General features: G+C 52.7%; 1 long non-coding RNA gene across 1 annotated transcript; it reads left to right on the forward strand.

The window, feature by feature from the left end:
• The first annotated feature begins 304 nt into the window (after positions 1-304).
• Positions 305-16,392, forward strand: LOC129636857 (uncharacterized). The gene is made up of 3 exons (XR_008707162.1): positions 305-558; positions 681-878; positions 16,134-16,392. It is a non-coding gene; the product is annotated as an uncharacterized LOC129636857 (long non-coding RNA).
• Positions 16,393-16,963: the final 571 nt, after the last annotated feature.

Consider the following 16,963-nt stretch of genomic DNA (forward strand, 5'->3'; position numbering starts at 1 on the left):
ATAATAACAAAACATGCAGAATTAGTTTCACATGGTTTCCATGGTCCAGGCATGGGTTATCAGGGTCCTCTGCTCTGGACCCCACGGGGCTGAACTCAAGGTGTCAACCTCGGACCCACTCCTGGTCTTTGCCTCGCGGCCCCTCCAGGGCAGTGCACAGCGGGGCTGTCAGGTCTTTCAAAGGCCAGCTCCAAAATCAGTTTTAAGCCCTCACTTGATTAGGTCAGTACTACACAGGATGATTTCCCTCTTGATTAGCTAAAGGGCAACTGATTAACCACATCGGAAAATTCCCTCCGCCTTTGCCTGGACTGCACTGGACCTCGCCGTGGGAAAAGCATTCCAACATCTGCACAGGCTCTTCCCACTCAACGGGACACACACACCACGGAGGCGGGAACCCCGGGGCCGTCTTGGACCCCCGCCCACCACCACGTACAGATGACACACAGCTCACCCTTCGAACTTCGTTTTCTGCAAAAACCAATCTCCTCTAAGCAGTGCATTTTCTAGCAGAGCCTCCGCTTCAGAGAAAGATGTGCCAGTCGGTAGAACCTGGTATGTTCCAGTTTCCAACTTCAACATCGTCAGCCCTAAACTTAGGGGGAAAACATTAAGGAGATGGTCATTTTTTGCTTGTAATGAAGGAAACTTAGAAAGTCTTACATGTCTTCTTGAAGTGATTTCAGACAAGAGGAGAGAAAAGAATTGTTCTTTCCACCCCCACCGACCCAGCCCCTGAAGACCCCACAACCCTCCCTCGACTACCGCAGCCTGTGCAGTCTGGAGTCTGCAGCTGAGCACCGTTCTCAGGCCCCCCGGGAAGCTGCTTCTTCAGTGTCATATGCATGGAGGCGAGCCCAGGAAGTGGGCTGGAGGTGGGTTCAGAAAAGATGGCAGCGAGAGGCTGCCGACATGCAGCTACCGGCCTTCCTGCAGTTCCTTCTTCCTGGGAGGAACATGGGCCTCCTCTCCTAGGGACAGACAGAAACAGCAGACCCACTTCTGCCCTGAGGGGCTGAGTCCAGGTCTTGTCCCACCCCACACAGTTCCAGGCAGGAAGCACAACATATCAGAGACCCCTGGGAAGCCCCTGTCTCTCCCCAAACCTTGCTTTCCTTGTGGCTGCAAAGAGATATTAGACCGAGAGACCTTCAGGGTCCCTTCCAGCCCCAGTCTCAGACCTGCAGGATAGATTTACAGTCCTTTGCTGGAGATGCCCCATGGATCATCACTTTTACTCCAGAGTTCACTTGACCAAAGAAGTGTCAAAACTCAGCCCCTTCCTCCTCATGTGAAAATCACCCCTGTCCTTGGTCGTGTCCGACTCTGCAACTCCACGGACTGCAGCGCGCCAGCCTTCCGTGTCCTTCACAAGGGACTCTCTCCTCTAGGCAGCCATTAAACAAGAAAGCATGCGCTAATTTAAAGATGAATTAAAAAAGAAAAAGGAATCCCTGGGAGTCCAGGGGTTAGGACTTGGCACTTTCACTGCTGGAGCCCATGTTCAATCCCTGTTCAGGGAACTAAGATCCCACCAGCCATGTGACATTGCAGATTTAAAAAAAAAAAAAAATGAATGAAAGCCAGACAGAATCTGAGGTGAAGCCCAGGCACCTTCACAGCAGGATCAATGACCACGGACACTGGGCATCAGTGCATCGGGCTGTTTCGTGAAAAACACGGGCAGAGTTTTGGATAAGCAAATACTTTCAGAGGAGCTTGTTAGCTGGATAAAAGCTATGGGTTTGTCTCTTTGATGCTTTCTGAAATCTGATTTAAAACTTGGATACATATCCATCCACGTGAACAAAGGCCTTCCCTGGTCGACCAGTGTTTTTGCTGCAAGCCATGGAAACCCTTCACATGGCTTCCTGTTTGCTGGCAGTGGGTGTCTCAGCTCAGGCTGCCGCAACAAAATATTGTAGAAGTGTATCTTTAAACAATAAACTCTGAGTTGATTCTCTCACAGCTCTGGAGACCGGAAGCCTGAGATCGGTGCCATCATGCTCAGTCCTGGTAGGAACTCTCTTCCCGGGGTGCAGAGGCCCGCTTCTTGCTGGATTCTCACAGGACAGAGAAAAAGTCATCTCTTTCATGTCTCTTCTTATTACATCAGCACTAGTCTCATCATGAGGATGCCACACTCATGACCTCAGTCTACCCTGATGACCTCCAAAAGGCCCACCCCCAGATATCACTATATTGAGGGTAAGGCTTCAGCACGTGAATTTGGGGGGAACCCATTCAGCCATAAAAATGGTGATAGTTGTTGTCATTATTTTGTTTCATTATGTTTTATTTTCCTATGAGAAGATAAAATTCACTAGACTCCTGGGAGAGCAGGGAGCTTGTCTCTGGGGCTTACTGTAGATTGGATACAGATCTGGTTCTGAGCAGTACCTGAATATGGCTGGTGTCAGTTAAGTACTCTGAGGGAGGAGGGATGGATGAATGGGTGGACGGATGATTAGATGAATGGATAGATGATTATATGATTAGATGATGGGTGGATGATTAAATGCATGATTGGATGGAGGTATTACCAAACCAAATTTGGGTCCACTCACCCACACAAAGTGAAGCGACTCCTCTGACACCAGGCTTTGGTGAAAGAAAATGCAACATTTGTTGCAAGACACCGAACATGGGGTCAAGTACGGAGAACAGGCAACTCACGCTCAGAAGACCCAAACTCTCAAACTCGTTCAGAGAAAAGTTTTTAAAGGGAAGGTAAAGGAGAGGGTCACATGGGTGCCTGATCATCTCATGGACATCTTCCAGATTGGTTGGTGGTAAGGTAACAGGATAAAAGATCAGATCAGTTGCTCAGTCATGTCCGACTCTTTGCGACCCCATGCATCGCAGCACGCCAGGCCTCCCTGTCCATCACCAACTCCCGGAGTTCACTGAGACTCATGTCCATCAAGTCAGTGATGCCATCCAGCCATCTCATCCTCTGCCGTCCCCTTCTCCTCCTGCCCCCAATCCCTCCCAGCATCAGAGTCTTTTCCAATGAGTCAACTCTTCGCATGAGGTGGCCAAAGGACTGGAGTTTCAGCTTTAGCATCATTCCTTCCAAAGAAATCCCAGGGCTGATCTCCTTCAGAATGGACTGGTTGGATCTCCTTGCAGTCCAAGGGACTCTCAAGAGTCTTCTCCAACACCACAGTTCAAAAGCGTCAATTCTTCAGTGCTCAGCCTTCTTCACAGTCCAACTCTCACATCCATACATGACCACAGGAAAAACCATAGCCTTGACTAGACGAACCTTTGTTGGCAAAGTAATGTCTCTGCTTTTCAATATGCTATCTAGTTGGTCATAACTTTCCTTCCAAGGAGTAAGTGTCTTTTAATTTCATGGCTGCAGTCACCATCTGCAGTGATTTTGGAGCCCAGAAAAATAAAGTCTGACACTGTTTCCACTGTTTCCCCATCTGTTTCCCATGAAGTGATGGGACCGGATGCCATGATCTTCGTTTTCTGAATGCTGAGCTTTAAGCCAACTTTTTCACTCTCCTCTTTCACTTTCATCAAGAGGCTTTTGAGTTCCTCTTCACTTTCTGCCATAAGGGTGGTGTCATCTGCATATCTGAGGTTATTGATATTTCTCCTGGCAATCTTGATTCCAGCTTGTGTTTCTTCCAGTCCGGCATTTCTCATGATGTACTCTGCATATAAGTTAAATAAGTAGGGTGATGATATACAACCTGGACGTACTCCTTTTCCTATTTGGAACCAGTCTGTTGTTCCATGTCCAGTTCTAACTGTTGCTTCCTGACCTGCATACAGATTTCTCAAGAGGCAAGTCAGGTGGTCTGGTATTCCCATCTCTTTCAGAATTCCCCACAGTTTATTGTGATCCACACAGTCAAAGGCTTTGGCATAGTCAATAAAGCAGAAATAGATGTTTTTCTGGAACTCTCTTGCTTTTTCCATGATCCAGCGGATGTTGGCAATTTGATCTCTGGTTCCTCTGCCTTTCCTAAAACCAGCTTGAACATCAGGAAGTTCACGGTTCACATATTGCTGAAGCCTGGCTTGGAGAATTTTGAGCATGACTTTACTAGTGTGTGAGATGAGTGCAATTGTGCGGTAGTTTGAGTATTCTTTGGCATTGCCTTTCTTTGGGATTGGAATGAAAACTGACCTTTTCCAGTCATGTGGCCACTGCTGAGTTTTCCAAATTTGCTGGCATATTGAGTGCAGCACTTTCACAGCATCATCTTTCAGGATTTGAAATAGGTCAACTGGAATTCCATCACCTCCACTAGCTTTGTTCGTAGTGATGAACAAGGAGAGTGAAAAAGCTGGCTTGAAACTCAACTTCAAAAAACAAACATCATGACATCCGGTCCCATCACTTCATGGCAAATAGAAGGAAAAAAAGTGGAAGTAGTGACAGATTTTATCTTCTTAGCCTCCAAAATCACTGCAGACAGTAACAGCAACCATGAAATTAAAAGACACTTGGTCCTTGGAAGAAAAGCTATGACAAATGAAGACACCATATTAAAAAGCAGAGACATCACTTTGCCAACAAAGGTCCATCTAGTCAAAGCAATGGTTTTTCCAGTAGTCATGTATGGATATGAGAGTTGGACCATAAAGAAGGCTGAGCACCAAACAGCTGATGCTATTAAACTGTGGTGCTGGAGAAGACTCTTGAGAGTCCTTTGGACAGCAAAGAGATCAAACCAGTCAATCCTAAAGGAAATCAATCCTGAATATTCATTGGAAGGACTGAAGCTGAAGCTCCATTACTTTGGCCACCTGATGCAAAGAGCCGACTCATTGGAAAAGACCCTGATGATGGGAAAGATTGAAGACAAGAGGAGAAGGGCACGACAGAGGATGAGATGGTTGTACAGCATCACCAACTCAATGGACATGAGTTTGAGCAAACTCCAGGAGATAGTGAAAGACAGGGAAGCCTGGCGTGCTGCAGTTCATGGGTTTGCAAAGAGCTGGACATGACTTAGAGACTGAACAACAGCAACAAAGGTAGCAGGGGGGTATTAATATTTTGACAGTAACATTATCAACCTCTGATTTCAACCTTCTGGGGTCTACATATCGGTAGTCAGCATGCGGTTAACTTTTTCAACCTGCTGGGGGTTTAATATCTGCAAAGCAACCCAAGGGCATTGTTCATAATATTATCTGTAGCCCTTGAGAAGGGATTAAAGGTCCTTGACTTTGTTTTATGGCTAAACTATTATTATTTTGTCTTGCTTGGCTGTTTTCCTTTGTCTACATTTTTTTCCTTCTCTGATTAAATTTTCTCTGGAACTCTGGGAAGACCTAGGAGGCTAAATTGAGAGCTTGTTTCTATAAACAAGAGGCAGAGAATAGGGGGAGTGGGTATCTGTCCCTAGCGTGGCCCCACAGGGTCCTGCTCAGATTCAGATAGATGATGGATAGACAGATGGATGGATGGATGGATGGGAGAAAATCCTCCTCTTCATTTTAACGTGTCATCTGGGTCTTTTTCCTGACCGCCAGCCAGACCTCGATAGCTCCTTGAAAGCCTTGCATTTCCTTCATGTTAGAACCCTGAGCCCGGCTGTGGATTCAGGGTCTCTCCCAGGGACTGTGGGTTTTGAGCAAGTCACGCTCCCCTCTGGGTCTCAGGCCTTCCTCATCACGGGTGAGCGAGGCAGCTAACGGCACAGGGTTCCCGGTGAGCCGGCAGGAACGGCCCCTGGCTTGTCAGGCTGCAGCAGCGCTCGTGTGACCCATCACTTGGCGCACAGACTCCCAAGGGCGGCAGACTTGGCTCCCAGAGGGCGCAATACCCGGCGAGGCGGCTGTTTCATCAGCTCGCTGACGCTAACCCCAGGCGTTCTGCTGCTTGACTGTAAGAAGCCCAGGCGGCCGGGTGCCCCTGCCCCACACTAAGGATGCAGACTGGAGACACCTCCAGGCAGTGGTGGTGATCGGCCTCCTGCAGCCCGAGCCCAGGACAGCCTCAACCTGAGCGCCTGGCTAGGAGCTTACCCCAGGGCAGTCAAGGGCCGCAGCCCCACCCTGCCACGCTCTGAGCCTGCAGGAGGCACAGGTCCCGCTCACACCTCGGGGCTCCCTGGGCCAGTTCTCAGATTCTCACGGCCTCGTGGGCAGACAGCCCAGCTGGGGGACACGAGGTGGAGTCAGGCCCTGTCTTTCCTGCAGGAGTCACAGCACCCACCGCTAACCTTAGTTTTTGAAGCCATCGTTCGTAGGCTACCCGCGTCTTCCAGTCAGGGCCTCCATGCTCCTGGGACAGAGTTCATCTCCTCCGACAGGCCATGTTTGCTGAGAGGAGGACGAGGGCGTTCAGATGCCTGGGGCACAGCTGGGAGCACAGCCGGTACCCAAGGGGCAGGGAGGGGCTTTGCGACCGCTCTGCCTCAGGCCAGTTTGCATCCGTCACCTCTGCCTCCCCTGACTCTGCAATCACACACTGGCCAGGTGCTGCCAGCCAACATGGTCCAAGGAAGTCCTGATCCTGCCTCCAGGAGTGCCACACACGACGGGGGAGCAGACAGAGGAACCCCAGGCCCCTGTGGTCAGCACTGAGAATATGACCCTGAGCTGGGGAGCTGAGGAGGAGGCAGTTACCCTGGAGAATGCAAACCGTGTTCTTCAAGAAGAGCAAATGCTGGAAGAAGGCGAGGGTGGGATGATTTGGGAGAACTGCACTGAAACATGTGTATCACCAAGTATGACACAGATCGCCAGCCCAGGTTCAATGCATGAGGCAGGGCGCTCAGGGCCGGTGCACTGGGACGACCCTGAGGGATGGGATGGGAGGGAGGTGGGGGGTTCATGGTGGGGACACATGTGCACCCCCGGCTGATTCATGTCAGTGTATGGCAAGAGCCACGACAGTGTTGTAAAGTGATTAGCCTCCAACTAAAATAAATAAACTAATATATTTTTTTAAAAAAAGAGCAAATGGACCGATCAGATAGGTCTGGGGGAAAAAATTACCTTTAAGGAAAAATAAACCAAATAACAAAAACCTATCCTACCTGGCTTCTTCCACATCCGTGAAGGATTAACTGCCATGAGAACAGACCTCTTTGCAAAAGTAGAAACCCCGACAAAATATATGAATTTCTGTCTTCAGATATTGTACAAAAAGGAGCAGATAACTGAGATGCAGGAGCGAGGAGAATCGGGAGGTAAGCCTGTAATTCCCCAGCTCATGGCCGAGGCAGCTCCTGGGAAGCAGAGCAGGAGGGGCCATGGACACTCACACTTCTCTCCGGAAGAGGGCTGGGTGGCCAGAATGTGCAGAACGGAGCACCGGGTCGGAGGCACCTGCAGAGAGAGCGGACAGCGGTGGACCCCCGAGGCCTCGGCCGGCAGTGGCCCGCACACATGTGGGTGAGACCCCACAAGGCCGGGGGAAGGGAGCTCCCGCCCCCATGAGGGGAAGGGAGGGGCTGTATCCCCACCAGAGCTGGCGGAAAGAACTCGGGGTACCGAGGCCCTGGGGGAGTCCTGAGAAAGGTCATGCCTTCGGAGGGGCTGCGCATATGAAGCTCCCAAAGAAGGCTCAGCAGGCCACCCTGCCTGCAGGACGAGGGGAACCACACGTCACTCCCCAGTTTCTGCCCAGACGCGGGGCCACTTCTCACAGAGTCCAGCATCACAGCAAGTTCTCGAGGCCCACCTGACACTTCGAGGGGCAGGAAATGTAACCCCACCATGAGGCCAGGAGGAGTTGGGGAGCCGTGCAAAGCAATGCCTCCTGCCCCACACACCCCGCCGCTGGCGGGCTGCGCTGGGTCCCAGCTTCACCACCCCAGCCACTGGCTGTGAGAGCCCCCCTGTGAGAGCCCAGTTACCAGGCTGACCACCGAGTGCGGGGTGAGAAAACTCTTAGCAAACTGCTTCTTACCAGCCTCACTCCCAGTGGACTGCCCCAGCTCTTAAGGCTTCAAACCTTGTGTGGCCCCCCTTTTCCCCCTGGTGATTATTCAGAGGAAATGCTGTGACCACTCTAACCACTGCGTTGCGTGTTCTGAGAGTCGGCCCCCGAGTGTCAAGGCTGTCTCTTGGCTTTTGTGTCCATCTCTCCAACCTTGACATCTCGGGCCACCTGGGAATGGTCTGTGCCTCCAGGGGTGCTGGGGGCTGCTTCTCCAGGAATCAGGCCAAACCCTCCAGGTCCAGGATTGGTCTAGCTTCTCAAATAAGTTGATCCATCCAAACATCAATAGTTCAGAAGAAGGTGAGAGAAGGAGAGGCAGAGGGAGAGATGGAAAGACCCTTCAGGCCTGCACCATGCTCCAGCTCGGGGGCCGGGCACCAGCCCCGGCAGAGGCCGGGAAAGGCCCCGGGGAGGCCCCAGCCCGGAGCCCACTGCCCGCACCCTGCTCCGAGGGGCGCAGGCAGGCTGCCTCCACTCCCAGCATCTCACATTTTCCTCTCTAAGGCAGCCCAAAAGTGGGTCCCGACATCTATAAATATTCAAGGCTCTTCTCATTCCCTGACATTTCAAAATGGGCCCGACAGCACTTATTTCACACAATAAATCCAGGCGCTAGGACAGCGTCACGAGGGGCCAGCCGCTCGCCTCCAGGTCCCCGCTTGGGAGTTGGGCGTGGGGGTGGGGGGGCGCCAGCGCCAGGAAGGCAGGTCCCTGCGGAGCCCCAGGCCTGGCAAGGAGCCGGGCCATCCGCGCACACCCGAACCGGCCATCAGCCCGGCATGCAGGCGGCCCCCGGAGGCTTCGGGGACGGCGGAAAACCCAAGATCAGCCCTGCCGTCTGGCGCACACGGGCTGTTCAGAGACCCGCCTCTCAGCTCACACATCCCGCATCATTTTTATGATTCCTGGTAATAATGCTGCAGATATTGCAGAGTTTGTTTGTTTGTTTTTTATCCTTCTCCTGGAAAAAGTGGTTCATGTTATTTTTTTTCCGTAAAGGCAAACATGACAAGCCTGTGGTTACAGTCACAGAATCAAGACCGGGAAGCCCGGTTTTCCAAGTCCCGACTCTGGAGGCTGTGGGGAAGTTGGTTCACCGGCATCTCGAGTGGGTGGGGTGGCGTCAGAGCCATGATAGGACTGGGGGAGGCCAATGGGGGCGCTTCCACAAATATCCCCAGAAACGTAGAATCCTGAGAACAGCTCCCTTATGTCCGTTTTTAAAAAAAATAAGTGCTTGCTGCTATTTGAAGCAATACATTTTGTGGGTACTTTTAGGAAACGGTACCTGTGAGGTCGCAGTACGGTAGACCCCACGAAGCCTGCCTGTTACTCTGGAGAAGGGAGTTCTAAAGGGGAGAAAAGACCACAGATTTTAAAGAGGGGCGGGGCAGGGAGGAGGTAGCCTCTAGGCTGGCTATTCCACTGGATAGCATTTCATCCTCATAAAAGTTCCATGATTTTAGGCTGTGCCTGGCGCCTCCTCATTCGTCGGTTTGGACCTGGTTCCTTGAGGGAGTCAGTGGTCCTGGGCTCCGGGGTCTGTGTGCGGCTCCCCACCCAGAAGCCACAACCATCCAATCTGGAATCTGTTCCATTCCGTTCCGCTGAGGCTCTGGGTCTCAGCCAGCCCTGGTCGGTAGACTCTGCAGCAAAACACAGATATTAAGTCATTAAAATGCAATAACTGATTTTCAAGAATCATTTAGCTAATTCGTTGATTCAAGGATTCTCAGGCAGCAGTCACAGCCCACCATGAGCCAAAGCCAGCGCCCCTGCTGGTGACCCGGCCACGGGCTGGTGCTCCCCATTCACTGGATCACCCTCTCGGCTCCCAGTGCCTGAGCGATGGCATGAGCAGGGGGACCTGAACTGTAATTTGGGAGAATCAGAGTGTTTAGAACAATGCTGGCAGGCTCAGAGGACACAGGAAATTGCTCCAAAGCATTAATTGCTTTGATGCTGGGAAAGATTAAAGGCAGGAGAAGAAGGGGACGACAGAAGACAAGATGGTTGGATGGCATCACTGACTCAATGGATGTGAGTTTGGGCAAGCTCTGGGAAATAATGAAGGACAGGGAAGCCTGGCATGCTGCGGTCCATGGGGTTGCAAAGAGTTGGACACGACTGAGTGACTAAGCAACAGCAATAAATACCTTTAGAAGAACCAAGGGTTAGCTGCACGATTCCTTAATTTTCTAGCTCTTTCTCTGAAAGTCATAAGGAAAGCTGGGTCAGAAGTGGCCCATTCCTCTTAGAAGGTGTCTGCTTTCACCGTCTTCCCTCTAAAGTAAAAGCTGTACCACATGCTCGTCAAAAGTGCAAATGCAAAACGCGCTACCTCCCAGAATCGGCTCTCAACACGTGGATCTGAGCCCACAGGCAGGACCCAGGCCCCGCCGGACACAAGTGTTTGTCCCTCCTCTGTGTCATCTGCAAGGAATCGAGGCTCTTTGCTGGCCTGGGCGGTGGCTCGGTGTGTTCCCATGGGATGCGCTGATGTCCTATTTCACTCATCGGAGCTAGAATGTGGGAGGAGGGGCCAGGTCTCCCGCATCTCAGCCTCGCTCCCCACTCTTGGCTGAGAAGTTCACCCCGAGGCTGAGGTACCCAGGGCCCTGAGTCCAGCTGACTCATTCTGGTCCTGACGCCTCAGTGCTGATTCCTCAGCCAACAGACTGACAAAGCAGAAGGGAAGCACCCTGCGTTCTCCCAGGACATGGGCCTTGGAGGCGCCCTAGCTGCTCCAGGTTCCAGGTCTAATTATTTTCCCAGCCCAGGGCACTAGAGAAGGAAATGGCAACCCACTCCAGTATTCTTGCCTGGAGAATCCCAGGGATGGAGGAGCCTGGTGGGCTGCCGTCTATGAGGTTGCACACAGTTGGACACGACTGAAGCAACTTAGGAGCAGCAGCAGCGGGGCACTGGCCTGATGGCCTCCTGCCCCAGAAGCCCTGAGGAATCAGAGGAGTCAGGAGTCAGGCACCAAGGACTCTCGTCCTTCCCTGGGACAAAGTGTCCCATCAGTGAGAGGAGCTGATAGAACCAGGTCTCCAACCACTCCTGTCAGCTGACCTCTGCATCCAGGGTCATGGTCTCGGGGCGTGGGAGGCAGATGTTGATTGGTCCCAGGCCCCCAACCCTGTACATCCCCATATTACCTGACTCATCCTTGACAGTCTAACGGCTCCCCTGTGAGAGAGGTGAGGGCCACGTGCGGACCAGCACGGATAACTGATAGGCAGGTGTCCGTGCCAAGTCTGTCCAGCTAGCCTGCACTGCTGAGTGGGGCCTGGAAGCCTCAGGGGACCGAGAAGAGTATGTCTAGAGTCAGGTCACCCCAGAAGCAGACCCCAAGATAAGGATGTGAGAACAAGTGAGTTATGCTACCTGGGGATGGAAGAGCCTCCTTGGAGCCTCCTCCCCTGTGGAGGCTGGGGAGGCTGCCAGACAGAGCCTGCCTCCCTAGAGCCCAGGTAGATACTGTGAGGAGTTCTGTGTCTGATTATATTACAGTACATTATATACATTACATTATATTATATTATTAGCCTTAGATGGAGTTTACCACCCACTTTGGGCTGCATTCCCAAGCAACCTGACTCTGGGAAGACGTGGGCCTGGCACGCCAGGGGCCTCTACCAGCTTCACACCGTCCACAGGCTGGGCCTGGATCAGAAGGACTTGGGCCCCCACGAGTGGAGCTGGGGCTTGAACTCTCTCTATGCCATGTCATGGTATGTTATATTTTATATTATATTGATGTATATCCCTACTGCAACTACAGGGAAGTGATATTCTTTCAAAACAATCTGGCCAACGTGCAGAACGTGTGTGTGTGTGTGTGTGTGTGCAGCTTTAATGGCTTGTCACTAATTCCTCATGAGTGTGCCCCAGTGTTCAATCATATTGTTTGCAAATGTGTTGGCTTTCTCCTGCCCAATATGTCTCATTTTTCAGTTTCCTGCCTTATCACACTGGCCATAATGTACATTTTTAAGGTTAGTTTAATGAAGGTCTTATTGATTTTGAGCAGCTCAGGGAGGGTGGATTTGAGGAGACAGAAGCCAGGGACAGACTTATCGGCCACAAGCTTTGCAGCAGCTCAGGAGAGTGGGCTTGGAGCAGGGTGAGAGCAAGGGGAGGGAGCAGGGTCGCATCCAAGCAGGGATGTGGATGAAGCTCTGCCTGGGCCTGGGCCAGCAACAGAGACCCCTGCCGCCTGCTCCAGACCGGAAGCGCAGGATGCAACTGGCAGTGACCAGGAGATGACACCACCTCCCAGTCGCTGTTAAACTATCGGCATCTACTCATGTGAAAAATGCCAGAAATGAGAGCAATTAGAATTCCCAACTTGCCATCAGTCCTCCAGGAAGATGGACTCAGACGAAATGAACAGCTGTTTTAATTTTCTCTGACAGCTCCTGGTCTGACTCTTGATGAAGCCCATCCAGACGCCCTTCTGATAATTGGATGATACAGAGAACGGCCTTGCCGTTGATGTGGCAGCTCTACCTGTCACCTCTCACCAAGCCCAGGACCTGCACGGCCCTCCCCGGGAGAGCGTCCCCAGTGACGGAAATGCCCCTGCGCCACTCAGCGCAGCAGCTCCAGTCACGGTGGCCATGTGGCCGGGACACGGAGAAATCAAGCTGTTATTTTAATTTATTTAAATTTAAAAAGGCTCTGGTACCTCGTGGCTCCCTCACTGCCCAGCCTCCCATGCTGGGGGTGAGACTCACAGATCCACAGCTTCAGTGTGACCAGACAGTTATCGCTAGGAGGGCAGACTCTCGGGCTCCACCGCAGACCTATCGGGTCAGAACCTGCATCTCAGCAGGCTCTCGCTGTGTACACTGACGTTTGGGGGGCCCCGCCCTAGACTACTGAAGGAGCCCTTGGCCCCCAGGACCCTCAGTCCAGGACACAGTCCCAGCAGCCGTGCACCTGCCCAGCACCTCTCCTGTCTTTACCCGCACGGTTGCAGGGCTCGTTAAGGCCCTCCTGGAGGATGCGAGCACAGCCTTTGCTCACCTTACGCAGGTGTGGACAGCCGTGGCCCGGCCCCAGGGCATGGCTCAGCACAAAGCTGGAGCTGGGAGGGCTCTGCAGGGTCAGCGAGCGAGCTGGCAGCTCAGGGTAAGCTTGCTCTGCAGCCCCTCTGGGGCAGGCTGGAAAACCATTGAGCTGGGTGCAGCATGAAGAAAGGACTCCACCCATGAAGCAGGGAGCCCTTAAAAACCAAGGCTTTGGCAGGCTCAGCCCATCCCACCCCCTTGCTCAGTGACCAGGAGCACTTGGCACAGTGCAGGCAGTGGCTAAAGAGGAATAGTTGTGGGGAGGGGACCCCCGAACCAAGAAGGAAGGACCGCAAGAACGCTGCTGGCAGGAAGGTCTTCCAGTGTCTCTGTCTAACCAGTTACTTTGCTGTCGTCAGCCTTGGGTCGTTTGGAATGAGCCTCGTCCTGTAAGGCCCTCTGTGGCTGCAGGGGCGTCACAGGAGGCCTTCTGCTCCTGGAACTCACCATATGGGAGGAAGTCCCCCCGGAGCCGCGATCTCAAAACGTTAACTCAGATCATGGATTCATGGTTACTGGCTGAAAGGGGGGTTTTCATCTCCACTCGCGGAACCCTTGATTTGTCACTGTTTTAACTGACACATCGGGGAAGAAACATGGTGTTCCAGACAGGACTGCTGCCCTTGGTAGAACTGCACGCCTCAGCGCCTTCTCGACAGGGAAGGCTGGGATGCGGCAGGGTTGCACAGACCTTGAACTTGACCTGTTCTATGTCCCTTGCTGGAGGGCCCCAAACTGCTAGGACAGCCCTGTTTTGTGATCCCACCACACACCCCTGAACACGAGAGGCTGAGGCCCCATGTGCAAGCTTTGGTGCCCTTATGAGGGGCGGGGCGCAGGGGTCAGCCTGTCAGAACTCCCTGTGCTGAAGCAGAACTTGGCCTTCTGTCCTGCGAATCACCACCCAGAGGCCTAGGTCCTGGCAGGGCGTCCAGACCACATCTGTTATGCCCGGTCACTTCCAACTTTCAGGAAGGGAAATGATTTCTAGACAAGTGAGTGAAGTCGTTGAGTTGCCGTCAACAGCACGGCCTGCATGAGGACCCAGCTCTCTGTCCCTGGACTCGGGTCTGGCCACTGAACAGCTTTGCAAGTGCCACTCTGGCTCCAGGGGATGAAGGGCATCGTGCAGCTTGACCAGAACAAACACGTATCTCTTCTTCTTGCAAAGACTGTCTGGGAGGAGCCCTGAGGATGGAGACACACAGCGGCCTGATGACCCCACCAGGATCCCACTGAGATGCTGTGATCCCACCCAGGCTACAGTTAGATGTGAACCCTTCACTCATGGGCTTCCCTGGTAGCTCAGCTGGTAAAGAATCCACCTGCAATGCAAGAGACCCTGGTTCAATTCCTGGGTCAGGAAGACCCCCTGGAGAAGGGAATGGCTCCCCACTCCAGTATTCTTGGGCCTCCCTGGTGGTTCAGCTGGTAAAGAATCCATCTACAATATGGGAGACCTGGGTTCAGTCCCTGGCTTGGGAAGATCCCCCAGAGAAGGGAAAGACTAACCACTCCAGTGTTCTGGCCTGGAGAATTCCATGGGCTGTATAGTCCTTGGAGTCCCAAAGAGTTGGACACGACCGAGCGACTTTCACGTTCACTTTCCTTCACTCGTAGGAAAGTGCACTCTGTGCAAAGGACACAGAGTTCCTCTCTGCTTACGTGTTTGCCCTGACCCCAACAATTACAGTTTTCTCTTTATGGGGAAAAAAAACCCTGAACTGTTTATATAGAATATTCCAGAAGGTTTACCATCGTTTCTTTTTAAATATCAAATCTTCCTCTTCCCTCAAAAACCTAAGAGGCCCCATAACACTGAAAGCCAAGCAAATCTAAACCTTGAAACCCCGTCTTCAACTACTGGGGTCTCCCCAGGCTCCCCTGAAGAAGAGAGAGGGTGTCTGTGTTGTGAACTTGGAAGTGCTAACCCAAGGGCAGTGGACCCTGGAGTGTCCCACCCACATCCCCCCAACCTCGTCCCTTCAACCTCGTCCCCTCACCACCCACCCCCTCAACCTCTACCCCCAACCGCAGCCCTTCACTCGGGAGAGTCTGTACCTCCAGGGCCGGCTAATTCTAAGAGAATCCACACAGGTCCACAGGTGAACCCTCCCCTTAATCACCAAGCCTGACTCCAAACCCCACCTACATGCTCTGATTCTCACATGTCAAGCCAACATTTCCCACCCTGCATCAGTACCTGAGACGGAGATGTGTATACTCGTGAGCATGCTGATGTTACATTGGTGAATTCTTTTACGTAAGTTGAACAAGTAATCAGGCAAGTGAAATGCAGGCACATTATTCCAAAGTGTTACATTGCAGTCTGTCAAAGTCAAGTGTATTGCGTGGGTGGTGCGGTGATAAGCATAGCTGCCTTCCAAAGTCAAGGGTACATGTTTTTTAAATCATTTCATTGGCAAAAAGAAGTAATATATATATATATATATAGGCCAAGAAATGCAAATGCTAAAGAAGTTGCGACCAGGCTGGGAGCCACGCCCACCACGGAAGCTCAGATGCTCTGCATGTATTATAAGGGGCCATCATGCGGAGGTCTGTCTGGAAATAAGGTGGAAGACAAAGGGGAAAGTTTGGCCAAGGATTTATCTACTTCTGTCAGAGCTGTGGTCCCAGCAATCATTCACGCAGTGGCAGAGCCTCTGGTACCATGGATTGAAGACCAGCCAAGACTATACACTTACACCATAAATTCAGTAAGGCCGAGGGTATTTTTTCCCTCTCTACAAAGGAGACTGAGCCTCTCTACAACTGTACCCTTATATACAAAGGTGAACCTCGCCTTCTGCTTGTCTGGGAGAAGAGAGGTCCCCACAGACAAGCCTGCTAGGCAGCGAGCACTGGCAGGAGGGTGGTGGGCTGGGGACACCCCGAGGAGGAGGAGGAGTCCCTGGAGGGCTCCAGGAGTCTGGCGGAAGGCAGCACCCACCGGGAGGCAGGATGTCAACTGGAGATTGCGTGTTAAAGGACAACCGAATCAGAGGGTGGGGTGCTCGAGGGGCAGTTAGAAAGAGCGGGGTCAGCCGACGTGTGAGCAGAAGTTGGAGTGGAAGGATGTGTCCCCGGGGGCAGCTCTGGGAATGGTGATTAACAGCCTCTCTTTGCAGGGGCCGTGAGGTTTACATGGATGATGCGTAGAAACGCTGTGCACAGCGCCTGGCTCACGACGGGGAACCATTGAAAGGAAGCGGCTGAGACCTTCACCCGCAGCCCGTCTTCCTCTGTGCAGAGTGCTCCTTCCCTTGAGTAGAGGAAGCCGCGATTGATGGAGAACAAGCAAATGCGTTAGCACCTTCCTTTCAAAGGTGGAAACACACTGCATTTGTGACCCCTCCAATCAGAAATCGGAACCACAGCATCCCTCCCTTGTATGAACATGAATAAACAGGGGTGACGTTCCTCAGGTCTCAGCACATGACAACTGTCCCCAATCCCGTGTGTCCAGCTCTGTCCCCAGCTCAGAGGATGCTGGGCTTCCTCGGGCTCCTGCCCTGCCCCATCCCCAAGGGAACTGCTCCATGGCCTCTGCACACACCTCCCAGAGTGGCCCCCAAGGTCCTGGTGCTGACTGACCACACACTCCTGATGCTCTGGGTAGCCGGGTCCCCTGATCTGTGCTCGCCAGGGTGGACCACATTGGTCCCACCATACAGCCAGCTATCAAGGGCTCCTCCCACCGTGAGGGGACGCCAGTGTCTGCAGGCATCACAGACCTGTCTTCAGTGGACAGATTCCCGCTTCCACACTCAGAAGACAAGCATGCTCACACAGATGACCCCTCTAAGAATGGGGCTAAGACGTCAAATGCATTACTTGGGGGTGCGGCCGGTCAGACCCCACCCCACGCCTGCCCCGGACACACTCCCTGCTCCAAACACCAGCCTCCGCCGCCCTGTGGATAGCGGCGCACCCCCAGGCGGCCCAGACCCCCGTGCCC

The sequence above is a fragment of the Bubalus kerabau genome, chromosome 22 (assembly GCF_029407905.1).
Source record: "Bubalus kerabau isolate K-KA32 ecotype Philippines breed swamp buffalo chromosome 22, PCC_UOA_SB_1v2, whole genome shotgun sequence".
NCBI classification, from domain to species: domain Eukaryota; kingdom Metazoa; phylum Chordata; class Mammalia; order Artiodactyla; family Bovidae; genus Bubalus; species Bubalus kerabau.